This window comes from Chelonia mydas, chromosome 20 (assembly GCF_015237465.2).
Source record: "Chelonia mydas isolate rCheMyd1 chromosome 20, rCheMyd1.pri.v2, whole genome shotgun sequence".
In the NCBI taxonomy this organism is placed as follows: Eukaryota; Metazoa; Chordata; order Testudines; family Cheloniidae; genus Chelonia; species Chelonia mydas.
This window is the reverse complement of record NC_051260.2, coordinates 5,773,394-5,789,758: the sequence shown is the minus strand read 5'-3', so window position 1 is coordinate 5,789,758 and position 16,365 is coordinate 5,773,394. Positions and strand designations below refer to the sequence as shown.

The 16,365-nt window shown below is 51.6% G+C and overlaps 1 protein-coding gene across 2 annotated transcripts in view; it reads right to left on the bottom strand.

Moving 5' to 3' along the window:
* LOC102930202 (keratin, type II cytoskeletal 8) overlaps positions 1-10,861 on the bottom strand; it is a 30,588-nt gene extending 19,727 nt beyond the window's left edge. Inside the window, exon 1 of one of the 2 annotated variants that reach the window (XM_043532472.1) lies at positions 10,787-10,861. The gene's annotated coding sequence lies outside the window, so the exon portion shown is untranslated. The remainder of the gene's footprint in view (positions 1-10,786) is intronic. The other variant, XM_043532473.1, reaches the window with a different exon arrangement.
* Positions 10,862-16,365: the final 5,504 nt, after the last annotated feature.

The window sequence follows — 16,365 nt, the reverse complement described above, 5'->3', positions numbered from 1 at the left end:
TATTGCTATCCCTAGATGGGGAAACTGAGGCATGGGGGGAAGGGACTCGCCCATGGAGCCCCCAGCAGAGCCAGGAATAGAACCCAAGTGTCCTAGTCCATGGCCTCGCCACACTATAGCTAACAGCACACGTTACCTACTGCATAGTGGAATCACTTTGTCCAGAGTTGAAGTGCGGCCTCCTCTGGGGTTGACCCGTGGCCGCTCCTTAACAGTGCGCAGCAACAGTGTTGAGGGAACGTAATGAACTGCCAGAGCTGGCCAGACTCAGAGGAGCAACATCTCCCCAGCCAAAAGTGCCACGGGGTGGGGGTGGAGGGGCTAATGGGAAAGTGGCACTGCTCGGTTCTCAAGAGGGGGCCAAGTCAGTGCTCGGCCCCTGCTCTGCGGCGCCCTTAGATGCACCAGGCTCCCCAGTGAGGAATAGATTGGGATGCCCTAGGGCTCTGGGATATCGGAAATCTGGACCCAGAAATCAGGCCCGACTAGTTCTTATAACAAAAGAGCCGTGGCTAGAAAAGGTTCTGATCCCGCGAGACGCACTGACTCCCTCCACACAGATCCACCACTTGACCCAAGGAACCCGTTAAGGCAGTGGTCCCCAAACTTTTGAGGGTCGCGCCCTGCTTGCCCCTGTCCACGCTCTGCAGGACCAGGTGCGGGGCTGTGGCTCCGGCGAGGGGAACCTGGACAGATGCAAGGGGGCCGAGGCCGGGAGCGAGGCCAGGGCCGGAGCCAGGCCAGGGCCGGAGCCGTGGTGGGGGCCGACAGCCAGGCCCCCAGTCGGGTACGGAAACATGCCAAGGCTGGGGACAGGGACGGAGCTAGGGTCACGGCTGGGGACGGGGCAGGACTGGGTGGTGCTCCCTCCCCGCCCTCCCTGGAGGATAGCCCAAGCCTGCCACGCCACCCCAAACATTCCTCCCTGCTGCGCCCCCCTAGAGGCGTGCGCCCCACAGTTTGGGGACCTCGGCTTTAAGGGTTAATCAATATAACTAGGTCAAAACAACTCCTCCCCAGGCCCTTTTAAAAAGGCATGCTGCCTTTGGCTGCAGATCTTAGGCCATTCCCCACATGACGGGCCGGCCACCCCTGTCACTGGCAACTTCGCCACCAGCAAGGCCAGGATCAAATGGACCAGAGAGGCCGTGCTCCCCTGGGCATAGAGAGAATAAGTGATTTGCCTAAAGTCACACAGCAAGTTCATGGCAGAGCCCAGCAATAGAAGCCAGGTGTCCTGAAGTCTAGTGCAGTGCGCTACCCACTAGGCCATGTTGCCACCCCCATTTCACAGGGGAATCCAGCGTCATAAAAGAGAAAGGATAAAAGGAACTTGCATTTCAGGGCCTTTGAATGGGACTCATGCTATGTTAAAGGGCTTTTCATCTGTCTATCCCCATTCACACCCATCTATCTGTCTATCCCCACATATATCTATCCCCATTCATACCCATCCATCCGTCCTCACTCATCTTCTGTCTAGCCTTATTTATAATCATCTATCTAGCCCTTCCCACACATCTGCCTTTATCTACCTAATCCAGCTATCCAGGTAACTAAATACTGTTTAGTCTTGGCAGAACTCAAATTTTTGTAAATCTATAAAATTTAGACAGATAATATCTGTTAATTTTGAAGCTTTTTTTAATGTTTGTCAATTTAATTAAAAAGAAAAAGGAGGACTTGTGGCACCTTAGAGACTAACAGAATTATTTGAGCATCAGCTTTCGTGAGCTACAGCTCACTTCATAGGCATGCATGCATGCCTATGAAGTGAGCTGTAGCTCACGAAAGCTGATGCTCAAATAATTCTGTTAGTCTCTAAGGTGCCACAAGTCCTCCTTTTCTTTTTGCAGATACAGACCAACACGGCTGCTCCTCTGAAACCTGTCAATTTAATTGTTCACGGTTGCACAAAATTAAGCCTCCCCCACCCCCGCTCCCATTTTTGGGAATTTAAATTTTCACAGTTGCCAGAAATTAGTTGCGGGGAGGCGGTCAGACAACAGGGGCAGGGTTCGACAATAATTATGTAGTGGCAGTAGGTGTTAAGATTCGAAATGTTAAAGCTTTCTAGCTGTTAAAACCAGCCCATGCCAAAACAGACAAAGTAAATAGCCTTAAAGCAAACAACTCATGAGTGCTCAGGTTGATTGCTCCTACTTGCCCAGCTGTGAATTTCAATCATTATCAATGGAACTAGATGTTTATTGACATTTCCCAATAAAAATCTAATCTTTCCAACCCTACATCTATATCTCTGTCTAACCTGCATGGCTAATGCTATTCTTCCTAGGCTACGACTGGTAGGATGCCACTGTAGATGTATTTGGTGCAGGGAGTGGAGATTTGACAGAAGTGCCTCCAGCCAGTGCTTGCATCCTGTAACTACCAGCACCCTAGTAAAAGAACAAGCCATAAAAGCTCCAGGTGAGCAAAGCCACTTCCTTTCCTTATCAGACGCATCTGCAGCCCCACCCCGGTTGCTGGGACGACCGCTACTTAGCCCTGTGGGCTGCTTCCCTGCAGGTGCGGCCGAGCCTAGGGGTGGCCCGGGGTTTATCTTTGGCTCCATTCAGCAGCTTCAGGGGTCTGGGCTCCACTATTCACGCCCTGGAGTTATTTCTCAAGAGAACCCAGAAAGGCGTGTGCCAGCCCCGGGCCGCTTTTTAAAGCCAACGGCAGGTTCTGCAAAGCAGTTAAAATGCTGGCAGCTTTCACTGAAGTCCTTTGGGACAGGCTTATATCTCCCAGCAGGGCCTTGTTTGCAATGGGTGGCGGTGTGCTTTACCACGGGAGGCCTGCAAAACCCGGCACCCTGCAGCCACGGTCTAGGAAAGGGGCTTGTCTTAGCCCAGACATCAATCACTTCAGTGCCATTGATTGCAGTGGGGTTACACATGGTCACACCAAGGGCAGAATCTTGCCCATTGACTCATCGCGGTGGGGGGGCTTGATCTTGGAAGACCCTGGCTCAAGCCAGGCAAACACTTAAGCACACACTAAACATTAACCTCTGTAAGACCACCCACCAGATGGTGCCTGGGAAGGGGCAATCTGAGGCTCTAAAGCGTTCAGGCCTGGATGCCTAGAGGCTCTTAAGTGCAGCTGAAGGATTCAGGGCAGCTGGGGCTGATGCTCGCAAGCCCCGGGGCTGGGGGCACTGGGGCCCGGTCCGCGCTGCCCGCCCAATGCTCCAGGGCTGGGGTTGGGGGTGCCCAGGAGGGCTGGGGCAGGGGGGCCAGCAGCCACAGTGAGGATGCACTGAGCTCGGGAGGGGGACGGAAGGGGAAAAGGAGGGGCGGGGCCTTGGGCAGAAGGGGAGGGGCCAGAGGCTAGCCTCCCCCAGCGGCCAGTTCACCCACCACCCATGCATGATAACCAGGAGGATGAGCTTGCAGTTAAAGAATAGGAGTACTTGTGGCACCTTAGAGACTAAACCAATTTATTTGAGCATAAGCTTTCGTGAGCTACAGCGTGAGCTGTAGCTCACGAAAGCTTATGCTCAAATAAATTGGTTTAGTCTCTAAGGTGCCACAAGTACTCCTATTCCTTTTGCGAATACAGACTAACACGGCTGTTACTCTGAAACCAGTTAAAGAATGAGACCCTGGAGATTTGCATACTATTCCAGGCTTCGTAGGTGGCCTTGGGCAAGTCAGCTAAGAAACAATAAATTTTTTAAGGCACGGTGGCGTGGAACGCAGAATTCTTTCATGTCTGCAAGGCGCTGTGGTGATATGGGTCATATAAGTGCTTAGGTAGAACATCAACCCTACCACTCTAGATTAAAATGGAGAGCAAGCCATGAGGCTGCTGGCTCAGCAACTCAAAGATCACCCGGCCGGGGTCAGACACTCAAAGCCCTAAAATCCAGGGAGTTTGGGTGCAGATTCCAGGTCCCCCTCCTACTCTTCCAATTCAGCATGCCAGGTCCAAGACCTCAACTGGCAGAAGCTGACAGATAAGCTGCATGAAAGTCGTTCCACAAGTCTGATTCTCCACTGCCTTGGATGCACCCCTGCAAATTGATGCCGTTAGTCATGTTTTACGTTTCTCTTGCACAATCAGTGACGGCACAAGGGCCTGATTCTGATCTCACTTGACCCTGGTTTTACCCCAGTGGATCTCTGTTAACTTCAGTTGAGTTGCTCCTGATTTGCTCTGGGGATAAGCACCAGGAGAATCAGGCTGCCTGCGTCCTGGGGCAAGGTGATGCTGTTCTACGGTGACTTTCTGCACAGGTGTCTGTCTTTGGGACGATTAACGAAGTTTGAGGCTGCGCGGTTTTCTTCTTTATCATGGTTGCATGGGCAGGGCCCAAAATCATGTTTGAAAATGACGTGGCTGGCCCAAACACAGCTCTGTCCTAAGCCTTGCTGAGTCCAGGCCTCCGGCTCCGAGGCATTACGATAACACACATAATACTCCTTTTTTCTACCCCTGCAGCTGCAGGCTGGCCCCCCAGAGCTGGATACCCCGCTGCAAAAGAAAAGCCACAGCAGGGTCAGAATATAACCGATTCCCCATTAGGAAGGGAGTGAAGCGAGAAAGTGCAGGGGATCTTCACGCCAAGCCATCAGAAGGTCAGGGTGGTTCATTGCATGAAAGGAAGCCAAAGACAGGCACATGGAAAGGCTGCAATGCGGCCTTCGTGGGGCGCTAGTGGGAAAGACCGGTCAGATCTTTGGTTCATCCTCCAACAGACAGCACAGGAGATGGACATTAAACTGGGATGGTGCTTGACCTAGGCCAAATGGGCAGTGTTATGTTACCCCCATACTGTCCAGCTGGTCTAGGCAATGGGTGTTTGGATGGAGCAGAGGTAACTGAGTAGGTCAGTGTATGATATTATCCTCCAGTCTCTTCTGCGGAGCTCTGTCCTCTTCCAACTCTAGACAGGGAGTGCTAGTCTGGGACTTTGGAGACCCAGGTTCAATCCCCTGCTCTGCTGTTGACCTCCTCTGTGACTTCGGGCAGATGACTTTGAGCCAGAGCCTCAAAGGTCTTGAGGCACCTAACTCCCCCTGAGTTCAAGAGTAAGATCTGGGCCTCAGTTCCCCATCTGTGAAATGGGGATAATAGCAATGCCCTGCTTTTCAGGGATGGCAAGAGGATAAATACCTTAAACTGCGAGGCACCCGGTTCCTGTGGCCACAGGGGCTGCATGCAGTGAGGTAGATTTAAGGGAACTCTAGATCCTTGGGCTAAACAAAGAGGCTCTTTGCCCTTTGCTAGGCTCTTTGTCAGTTTCCAGAGGAACTTGTGGTGGGTGGCAGATGAGTGACCAATTATTGACTTTCCAGTAAGTCTCAGAGTAGCGGCCGTGTCAGTCTGTATTCGCAAAAAGAAAAAGGAGGACTTGTGGCACCTTAGCGACTAACAAATTTATGCAGTCCACTGAATGCATCCGATGAAGTGAGCTGTAGCTCACGAAAGCTTATGCTCAGATAAATCTGTTAGTCGCTAAGGTGCCACAAGTCCTCCTGTTCTTTTTCCAGTAAGTGAGAGAGTTCCTATGCCTTTCCAGAAACATTTCACGCTGCTCCCAAAGCAAAGGAAGCAGAGATGGGGGAGGAGGAAGGGCGAAAGGTGAATTCCACCAGGGATGGTGCTGGCTAGCAGGCCAGCTGCCCTCACCACTCAGGAATGTACAGGGATGTTGAGATTAAGGGGGAATTATTGCCTAGAAAGTTTAACCCTTAGGGAGCCAGGCAGCTGAGGCTAAGTCATGGGAAACAGACATGTATAGGAGTTTGCAGGTGGTGGTGTTGCAAGGATCAAGGTGGGTTTCTAACCCAAGGGGATCCAGGCAGGTCAGGATTCCAGCCATTTTGCTCTCTCTGCTCTCAGAGCAGGCTGGTCCGGAGGCTAAGGCATTCAGGACACCTGGATTCCATGCCTCATTTTGCCACTGCCCAGATCCTCAAAGTTCTCTAGGCACCTAACTCCCATGGGAATTGGGCACCTAAACACCTCTGAGTATCTGAGTCCTCCTCTTTTTGTCCAGATTATAAATCCTTTGAGACAGGGAGCAGCTCTCACATGGGGCCTGGAGCCTGGTTGGGAACCCTGCAGTGATATTATAACATAAATAATAATAATCTACAGCTCTGTGGTACGCCCAGTCACTTTCTCTGGGCACCAGTCTGTGACCTGAGGGAAAACCCACTTCCTCTCTGGGGATCAGAGTTGCGGGGAACCCAAGGGGGCAGGTTTGGGGAGTGAGATCTGGGCTGGAGTGTTTCCTGGGAGGAGGAGGGTGGAGGCTGAGCTGATTTTGCCCAACACTGCAACAGAAAAGCCACGTTCTTCCTGGTGCCAGCTGCGTGGCATAGGTTACAGCTTTGCTCTGGATGCTGTCCTGGCTTCCTGGGTGTATCTGGATGGGGAACTGCATGACTTTGGTGGGATCCAGCCCAGAATCTGGGTCCTGGATCATGCATCTCTCTACAGATGCTCATGCAAGCTGAACTCAGCCAAGTGCCTTGTGCAAATAGTGCCAGATGCTAGCAGTGGGATACAGGGAGCATTTACGGCAATGGGTCCTTTGCACCAAAGTTCATTCCCCTTATGAAATTCCTAAATCCTGAGTCTGATGGCCTTGCCTGAGAGCTTTGAACAAGACCCACAGGTATCGGTCTGCTCGGCAGAGCCAGTGCTAGGCCTAAGCAGGCAAAGCAATTGCTTAGGGCCCTGAGCAGCTCAAGGGGGCCCCCCTATTTGCTTTTTATTATGCTTTGGGGGGCAAAAATATTCCTGCATAGGGCCCCCCCGGGCCAGCACCGCCTTGGTCTGTGGCTCGCGGAGGAGTTTAGCCACGGACTTTGGAAACCAGCTGGAAAGGCTGGGTTTGTTCTCAGTTGCTCAATCACCATGAATCTGGGGGTCACCTCAGCAGCTGCTGGCTGATAACGATTCTAATCAGAGCCAGAGCTCGTCAGGATAAACTATGCCACAGATGCACGAGGCTCTTTTCTCCCTGTAATATACACTCATATTTTTCCCCCAGTTATTTTGCAAAAGGACACAATCACCCCCGGAGCCTTGGGCCAGGCTGGCAGCCAGGTGTAATTCAGAGCAGCCTCCGGGCAGCTCTAAGGACACATCACCACACACAGAGTCTGCCCCAGTTTAACTCAAATTGATTTAAAAACTAGTGCAAACCACTGCGTGGACACTCGGCTACCAATTTAACACAGACTAGCTTGGTTTAGCTTGCAAGTTGTACCAGCACATGCTAAACCAGTACACACCAGGTTTCAAACTGATTTAAGAGCATCCACTCAACAAGCTGCACCCAGTTAACTAAACACACAGCACTGAGGTGGGGAGACCAGGCCTAAATCACGTTCTGCTAACGATCCTAGGTGGAGTCAGGGATTGCGGGACAAGGGCATCCTGGCCTTGCCCCCTGTGGTGGGATTGCGGTGCACGGGCTACACTGACCCTTTGAGCCATGCGGAGGGGAGGGGGGCTCCCATCTGGCTGTTTGCAGCCCTGCTTTGCAGCACCGGCATGGGACCTTAATGGCTGCAAGCAGGCCCTCAATTCAGGGTACATGAGCCCACTGCCAAAAGCCAGGCCCTGCGTGTCTGGCTGCACAGCTGGGATAGCAATAATATGGTCACCCTTTTATCAGTGCAATTCCCCTCTCTACTCCTTTGCTCACGCTTCCCCCGCATAAGGCACCTAGGAGCCCCATTCACGAACCAGGACCCCACTGGGCCAGGTGCTGTACTGAGAGCTCCCTGCCCCAAAGAGCTTCCAGGCCAAGTATCTGTCCTGTCACGCCCCTGCCTTCTCACCGTTTGCCATCCTGTTTTTTCCACTGCCTTGTTCCCCCTCTGCCCCACCTTTGTTGACAGGCTCCCCCCACCAGAGCAGAAAGGGAAACCTGCGGGCATTCAAATCCTAGTCAAATCCTTCAAACCACCCGGGCTCCAAACTCGGCAAAACGAGGTTGCCCGACCTCAATTTGAATGTGTGAAATTATGTAAATTCAGCCAGTGGCTTAGACAAGAGGGGCACGGACGGAAGGAAGGAAAGAAATCCCTTTACCCTTCCTCCGCTGCACCTATTCTACCTCACACTGAAGAGCGTCACCTTTGTAACTCATGTTTATTGGTTTTATCCCCCAGTAATGGTCATGGAGCAATAATGATATTACGGCTTAATCACTGCTTCCTCCGGCGCTTAGTCACGCTGGGAGAGGTTTGCATTCCCAGCTCGGCCAGACATGTTCGGAAGAGAGCCCACCGCCCGGACCCACCTGTGGGTAAACAGACTCCTAACCTCCTGGGAGCGCCCTGAGAGGGCAAATACACCAAGGGTGGGAGGCTGGGACAGGAGCAATGGAGAATAAAGGCAGGGGCCGGCTGGTGTCAGGCAGCCAGCCAGAATTCCTGCACGGAGCACGCTCATCCCCCTCTCTGTCTAGTGCACCTGGACAGCCTCTGCTGTCACCCTGCTCTTTTGTGCAGTGAAACACTGCAGGGCCTGAGGCACTCACACCCAGAGTGGGAGGCCCATTGTTTGTAGAGGGGACAGTGCAATACAATTCTCTCTCCGCCAGCCCTTTCCCACTGGCTAGCTCTCTGCACAGCCCCACCCTGGGCAGGCAGCCAGCAGGGGCTGTCACCGGTCAAAGTCTACCTGGCAGGCTGCTTTCCTTCAGCAGCTTGTTCAGGAATGTGCAATCCAGGAGCCAGGCACTTTGTAGCTACACCCAGAGGAGCCTTTCCTTGGGTTGCCCGAGAGGGGGGACATTTGAAGGGCTAGTGCTAGTTACAGACCTGCTTGGGGTACCCCCGTGCTATCTTTCATGCTGGAAAGCTCAATGGGCTTTGCAGACATTTAATTCATCCTCGCCATCAGAAATATGAGAAATATGAGCCTCTCGGAGTTTCGGGTGGGGAAACTGAGGCAAGGAGCTGCTCCTTTTCACGCAGGGTGGACAGAACCCAGGACTCCTGAATCTGACTCCCCAGCATTAACCAGGAGACCACGCTCCCCTCCTGCAGTCAGGTAGAGAACCCAGGTGTCCTGATTCCCAGTGCCCTGCACTAACCAGGTGACCTGGAGTCAGGTAGGGAACCCAGGAGTCCTGAGCCCCAGTCTCCTACCTTCCAGACACAAGATCACAACCTGGGGGCTTTGATTGGCAGCCCCCTCTTCTAACCATGACACCAGCTGAAGGCCCCGGGAGTTGTGGATGCCCAGAAAGAAACCCCCCACGGTGGCTCAAATTGGACACTCAAGATCAGTGCCTCATTTCCAAAGAGCCGGCCTTGGTGGCTCACCCCTATGATCTCATCAGAAGCTGGCGAGGGAGCCAGGACTAGCTGGCTCCCACCTCTGAGTGCCAGACACACCCTCTGAAGAGCAGCTTGGGTGTTATGCAAAAAGAAAAGGAGGACTTGTGGCACCTTAGAGACTAATCAATTTATTTGAGCATGAGCTTTCGTGAGCTACAGCTCACTTCATCGGATGCATATTGTGGAAACTGCAGAAGACATTATATACACAGACACCATGAAACAATACCTCCTCCCACCCCACTCTCCCACCGGCAACAGCTTATCTAAAGTGATCACTCTCCTTACAATGTGTATGATAATCAAGGTGGGCCATTTCCAGCATAAATCCAAGTTTAACCAGAACGTCTGCGGGGGGGGGGGGGGGGGGGGGGGGTGTTAGGAAAAAACAAGGGGGAATAGGCTACCTTGCATAATGACTTAGCCACTCCCAGTCTCTATTTAAGCCTAAATTAATAGTATCCAATTTGCAAATGAATTCCAATTCAGCAGTTTCTCACTGGAGTCTGGATTTGAAGTTTTTTTGTTGTAAGATAGCGACCTTCATGTCTGTGATTGCGTGACCAGAGAGATTGAAGTGTTCTCCGACTGGTTTATGAATGTTATAATTCTTGACATCTGATTTGTGTCCATTTATTCTTTTACATAGAGACTGTCCAGTTTGACCAATGTACATGGCAGAGGGGCATTGCTGGCACATGATGGTGACCCTGTGACCAGCCCCCTGGAGGCAGAAGGTAGCCACGGCCATCAGCACGCCATGAGCACCAGGTTCAGATTGAGCTGCTATTTGCATTTATTCCAGTCACGGATCCCAAACACTCAGCCTGGGGGGCGTGGCAGGGGGGAAGTTGGTTTGCTACCATTGTTCTCTGCAGAAGTTCGGCCGTTTATTAGGCTAGCACCACTCCCTCCCCAGTCCTGCAAAACTAGAGCACTGTGACCGGATGCTGCACTCAAGGGCTCATTTACAGGGTGTGAAGAAACAGTCCCTAGCACCCCTCAGCTCCCTGCTTTGGTGCTTAGCCAGTGGCGGAGATCACGGGGAGCAAAGAGAGCATATAACACCCCCCAACACACATCCTTTAGATGTAGGTGTGGTGCTTTTCCAAGCATATTATGCAATTGACAAAAGGACAGGAATTCTGACACTGGGCTGGAGAGCGAGCCAGCCCCGCATTGACCCAGAAGCGGGGGCTTCTGTACCCCGCGGACAGGCCTGGCTACCCACTCCGGGCATTGCAACGCAGCACAGAGTCACATCACGCTGTGACCCCATGCACGGCGTCGAGACGCCATTCACTCTCCAGCCCACCATCATAACAGAGGGGTGGCCAGGCCAAATCTGAACGGGGCAGGTCACAGTTCAGGGCAACTGCACCTGCATTCCCCCTCCGGAGTCCAGCAAAAGCACCCACTGTTAGGGGTCTGGCTCCCAGCCATCACCTCTCACGGGCGGGGTAGCTCACCTCTTTCTCCCCAGTCGGCTGCCCAGTTCCCAGCTCACCCTGTGTTATTCCCAGCTAACTGGGTGGCCTCAGCAGGCCTGTGTCTGCCCTTTGCCTTCTCTTATACAAAGCAGAATTGCCCACAGGTGTAAGTTACCACTCAGCTGCAAGCACGTTTATTTTTAAAGTGAAAGCATTGCAGAGATAACATTAAAACAAGAGAAGAGCCTACACGCATGCAGAGCTCACCCCCTATCCCCAGCTCCAGTGAGGGTTCCGGTAGAGTCGGTCCTTCAAACCCCACCAAAGGGTTTTTTTTTAGGGTGACAAGTTCATAACAGCCTTAGGTCAGGATTAGCACCCCCACGCATAGGTCAGCCTTTCCTGTGTACCGCTTGGGCCTTTGAGCTCCGGATTCCAGGAACAGGCGATCAGCAGACAATGGTTCCCTCCTCAGGGCATAGCTTTAGAAGGCTGGGCTTTTGCAGAACCGGGGGTGGGGATCTGCATTCACCTCCCGCTAGATATTCCCTGGGCAAACCACTTGGGAAAAGGCCTTTTTTTGCCTTCCCCATTGTTCAAGATTGTCCTTTGAAGTTCATAACACTTCCCAGGGCTACGTCACCCTTGCATTTACTCCAATGGACTTCAAAGATACTTACACTTAATTCAGTAAGGTTTCTCAAGGATATCGCAGGGATTGTCATAGCTGCCTCACCGTGCCTCAGTTTCCCCTCCCACCCTGGGTCTATTTAGACTGAGACCTTTGGGGCAGGGACTGTCTCTCACTCTGTGTCTGTGCAGCACCTGGTGTCATGAGGCCCTGGTCTCAGTTAGAGCCTCCAGGTGCCCCTGGAATACAAGTAATTAATAATAATAAAAGGGCCCAGGAGATGCAGTGGGACAGTTCATTAGGCCTAAACACTCAGCTGTGGATGCTGGGTTCCCAGTTTGGGACACTAGTAACAACCCCCTAGAATCAGTAGATCTCAAAGCACAAATCAGTATCATTAACCCCATTTTACAGAATGGGACACTGAGGCATAGAGAGGGACTTTCAGGCCAGCAACAGAGCCAGCACCAGAATCCAGGTCTCCTCAGTCCCAGTCCAGTGCACTACCCACTAGGCCACATAGCCCCTGGTCTCCTGATTGTCAGAGGTGCCCCTTGACTCCGCTGGAGCAGAGTTGCACGGCTCTGGATCATCTCCATCCCATGCCGTGCTTTTAACATGGACTCGCCCGAGGGCGGCAGATGGTCACTCTGTCATCCCATCCCCCTTTCCAAGCGGTTTGCTCCACACAGCGGGATTCGTGAAGCTGGGAGCTGGGCTCTGAACAGCTCGCCTGGCTGGGTGAGACCAGCCCTTTCCACGCTTCAGCAGATAAGAATTCCCTTTGGCACCGAGGCTCTGGTGAGGGAGTGGCAATCACAATAAGAAGCAGGGGCTGAGAAGATTTCCCAGAAACCCCGGGGAGAAGAGGCGCTGCCAAGCCCAGAGAAACTGTCAACAGACAAAGGAGAGCAACGGTGCAGGCTAAGGAGAGGGAAAGAGACCAGGAAACGTGGTTTGCAAGGAACTGAGCTACCGTCGGCCTTCAGATCCCATGGTTAAAAGGCCACAGAGCGAAAGAAACATGGACACACACAGATGGACACGCACAGTCCTGCACTTAGGACGGAAGAATCCCATGCACCGCTACAGACTAGGGACCGAATGGCTCGGCAGCAGTTCTGAGAAAAGGACCTAGGGGTTACAGTGGATGAGAAGCTGGATATGAGTCAACAGTGTGCCCTTGTTGCCAAGAAGGCCAATGGCATTTTGGGATGTATACGTAGGGGCATTGCCAGCAAATCGAGAGACGTGATTGTTCCCCTCTATTCGACATTGGTGAGGCCTCATCTGGAGTACTGTGTCCAGTTTTGGGCCCCACACTACAAGAAGGATGTGGAAAAATTGGAAAGAGTCCAGCGGAGGGCAACAAAAATGATTAGGGGACTGGAACACGTGACTTATGAGGAGAGGCTGAGGGAACTGGGATTGTTTAGTCTGCAGAAGAGAAGAATGAGGGGGGATTTGATAGCTGCTTTCAACTACCTGAAAGGGGGTTCCAAAGAGGATGGATCTAGACTATTCTCCATGGTAGCTGATGACAGAACAAAGAGTAATGGTTTCAAGTTGCAGTGGGGGAGGTTTAGGTTGGATATTAGGAAAAACTTTTTCACTAGGAGGGTGGTGAAACATTGGAATGCGTTACCTAGGGAGGTGGTCAAATCTCCTTCCTTAGATATTTTTAAGGTCAGGCTTAAATGATGATTTAGTTGGGGATTGGTCCTGTTTTGAGCAGGGGGTTGGACTAGATGACCTCCTGAGGTCTCTTCCAACCCTGATATTCTATGATTCTATGATTCTATGGATGGGCAGGTAGACAAAGATGGATAAATCGGTGGATAGCAGGGGTGCTGAAAGCCAGCTAAGGAAACTGTAAAGCAGTGGTCCCCAAACTTTTTACCTCATGCCCCCCCTTGCCCCTCTCCATGCCCCTCCTACCCCCCAGAGCTGTGGTTCTGAGAGGGGGTGACATGGACAGGGGGGAAGGGGGCTGAGGCTGGGGCCACAGCTGGGGGCAGGCATGGGGCCAACAGCCGGGACCCAGGGTGCGGGGCCAGGAGCCAGGGCCAGGAGCAGAACCTCAGGCACAGGCTGGGGGTGCTGCAGCACCCCCCAAACCCCTAATTCCCACACCTATGGTGGATAGATAGACAAATAGGACCACTGAGAGAGGGACAGATAGGGGCAATGAGAGGGAAGTATGTATGGGGCTAGACAGACAGATAGGTGCCTGGGGTGTTTTCCCAGGTGTAACTGGCAAGAACCCGTCTGAGCAGAGCTGCAAAAGTAGGCCACCGTCCTTGTCCCCTGCGTCTCTCGCTCCGGCCTTGTGTTTGCTAGGAAAAAAGGGCCGGGCCGGCTAACACATGGTCAACACTTGGCATGGAAGCGTCCTGTGGCTCTGTGTAGTGACTAGCATCTAAGGCTGCTGCCAGAGCCAGGTGTATATGAACAGCTTCTTTGAAAGCACCGAGGCTACTCCCCTGCTTTGTCAGAGGCTTCTGTGGGGCTTGATTGCTTCGGATGAGCCAGTAAAGGGACTGGAAGGCACATCTACAAACTAAGCCACTTTTGTTTGTCCATTGTGCCTGGCTGGATGTCATCAAAGACTGAGGCTGATAGGGGATATCCCAGCACAATGACCCTGCAGAACAATCTCATCTGCAAGACCTCGAGGGTCCTTTGATCTGGGAAACACATGCAAATAAGCTAACTGAAGCCGGATCCTCACCTGCCCTGTCAGCTTGCTGGATCTCAGAGTTGGAAGCTGGGTGTGCAGCGGGAAGGGGCTTGAATACAAGAAAGATACCTGCATAGATGCCATGCCTTTTATCGGAGGAGCTCAGCACACATCGCGTGCTTATTGTCAGCCCTATTTTACGTGCCAGTTCAATCATTTGACCCCGATCGCTAAGGCCAGGGCTACCCTCGCACAGGTGAGCTTGGTGTAGTGAGATTGGTACAACGACGCTGGCAAGCCCGCCTAGTGGGGACGCAGCAAAAGTATAGCACCGACATAGTTTAGACAAGTTCCTGAGCAAAATAAGCTACGGCCAAAGCACTTTTATGCCAGGATAACAGCGTCGATGCAGATATGGATAGGTCATAAAAAGTCACGTTACTTTGGACTTCGTTAGCAGCTGTTTTTGTGGCTACACCCCGTGTGCTTTATTCTGCCTTCCCATCCACAGTGTAAATCAGGGTCGATGGAGATGTATCCATCAAAAACTGGGGTGAATAAAAGGAGAATCAGCCCCGATATTTCCATATATTATTGACTGCTCCAGCACCAAACCATTTTTAAAAATAAAAACAATCTGCACTTATTGTAGGTCCTACAGTAACAGAGCACTCATTGATTAAAACTTCCACACCTAGCTTCTTTTTATGTGTAGGGCCTACAATAAGTGCAGTAATATGCTGCAACGGTTGTAATCTCTCATTTGCTCAACTCCCATCTGTTTGTAGAACCTCCACCACTCTGCTTTCTGTCCAGTGAAGGCTTTCATCCCTCCTCGCCCTTTTCTTTTTAATGCTGTTTAATCAGGAGCGGATCACACAAACACCTTCCTTACCTCCCCATCCACCCTTTTCCTTTTCACCCAATCCAAGAATCAATATTTATCCATGCAGGCAGAAGTCTAAACCCATTGTCATGAATGGTGACAGCCAACGGCCTGGTAAACTTACCCGGCCTCTCACTTCCTTCTGCCCCACACAGGCTGTGTTTGAACACGTTGTATTTACACTGGCCAAGATTTGCTCAGGGACAGAAAAACTCTTTCAAACGCCTCTGGCCAATGTACAACTTCACGCTTGTGCGGCAGGTATTTTTTAGCTCCTTCAGCTAGCTCTTCTTTAGAATCATAGGGCGGGAAGGGACTTCAAGAGGTCATCTAGTCCATCCCCCTACACTGAGGCAGGATGAAGTCCATCTAGACGAGCCCTGACAGGTGTTCATCTAACCTGTTCTTAAAAACCTCCAGTGACGGAGATTCCACAACCTTGCCAGGTCACATGTTCCAGTGTTTGACTCTCCTTTCCTACTATCCAACCAGATTAAGCCAATTCCTTCTTGTCCTACCTTATGTGGACCAGGAGAACAGCTGGCCATCGTCTTCTTGCAACCATCCTTCATGCACATTAAGCAAAATACCGAATCATGGGCCAATATCGTATTTCCTATGGGGCCAATCCTACAGTCCTAATTCCCGCTGCAGGCAAGGGGGACTTTGCCCCAGCAAAGACTGCATGGTTTAGACCGCATCACGTTGGACCATGACTGTCACTATAGCCCAGAACAGCTGGGTCTGTGTTTAAGGCATTAGGCAAGAAATCAGAAGATCTGATCACAAGAGCTTCAGTGATTACCAAGTGCATGACTTGACAAAAATGGAGGAGAAGGCTTACGTCCAGAATAGAGCGGGGGTATTCAGACCTGTCTGAGTTAGCGGCCAAAGAAAGATTAGTTTAAGAACATAAGAACGGCCATACTGGGTCACACCAATGGCCTAGTTAGCCCAGTGTCCTGTCTTCCAACAGTGGCCAGATGCTTCAGAAGCAATGAACAGAACAGGGCAAATATCAAGTGATCCATCCCCTGTCATCCAGCCCCAGCTTCTGGCAGTCAGAGATTTAGGAACACCCAGAGCATGGGGTTTTCTCCCTGACCATCTTGGCTAACAGCCATTAATGGACCTCTCCTCCATGAATTTATCTCATTCTTTTTTTAACCCAGTTATACTTTTGGGCTTCACAACATCCCCTGGCAATGCGTTCCACAGGTTGACTGTGCGCTGTGTGAAGAAATACTTCTGTTAGTTTTAAATCTGCTGCCTGTTAATTCCATTAGGCGACTCCTGGTTCTTGCATTATGTGAAGAGGTGAATAATCCCCAGTCCCTTTCTCCACACCATTCATGATTTTATAGATCTCTCTCATATCCCCCCCTTAGTCGTCTCTTTTCTAAGGTGAACAGTCCCAGTCT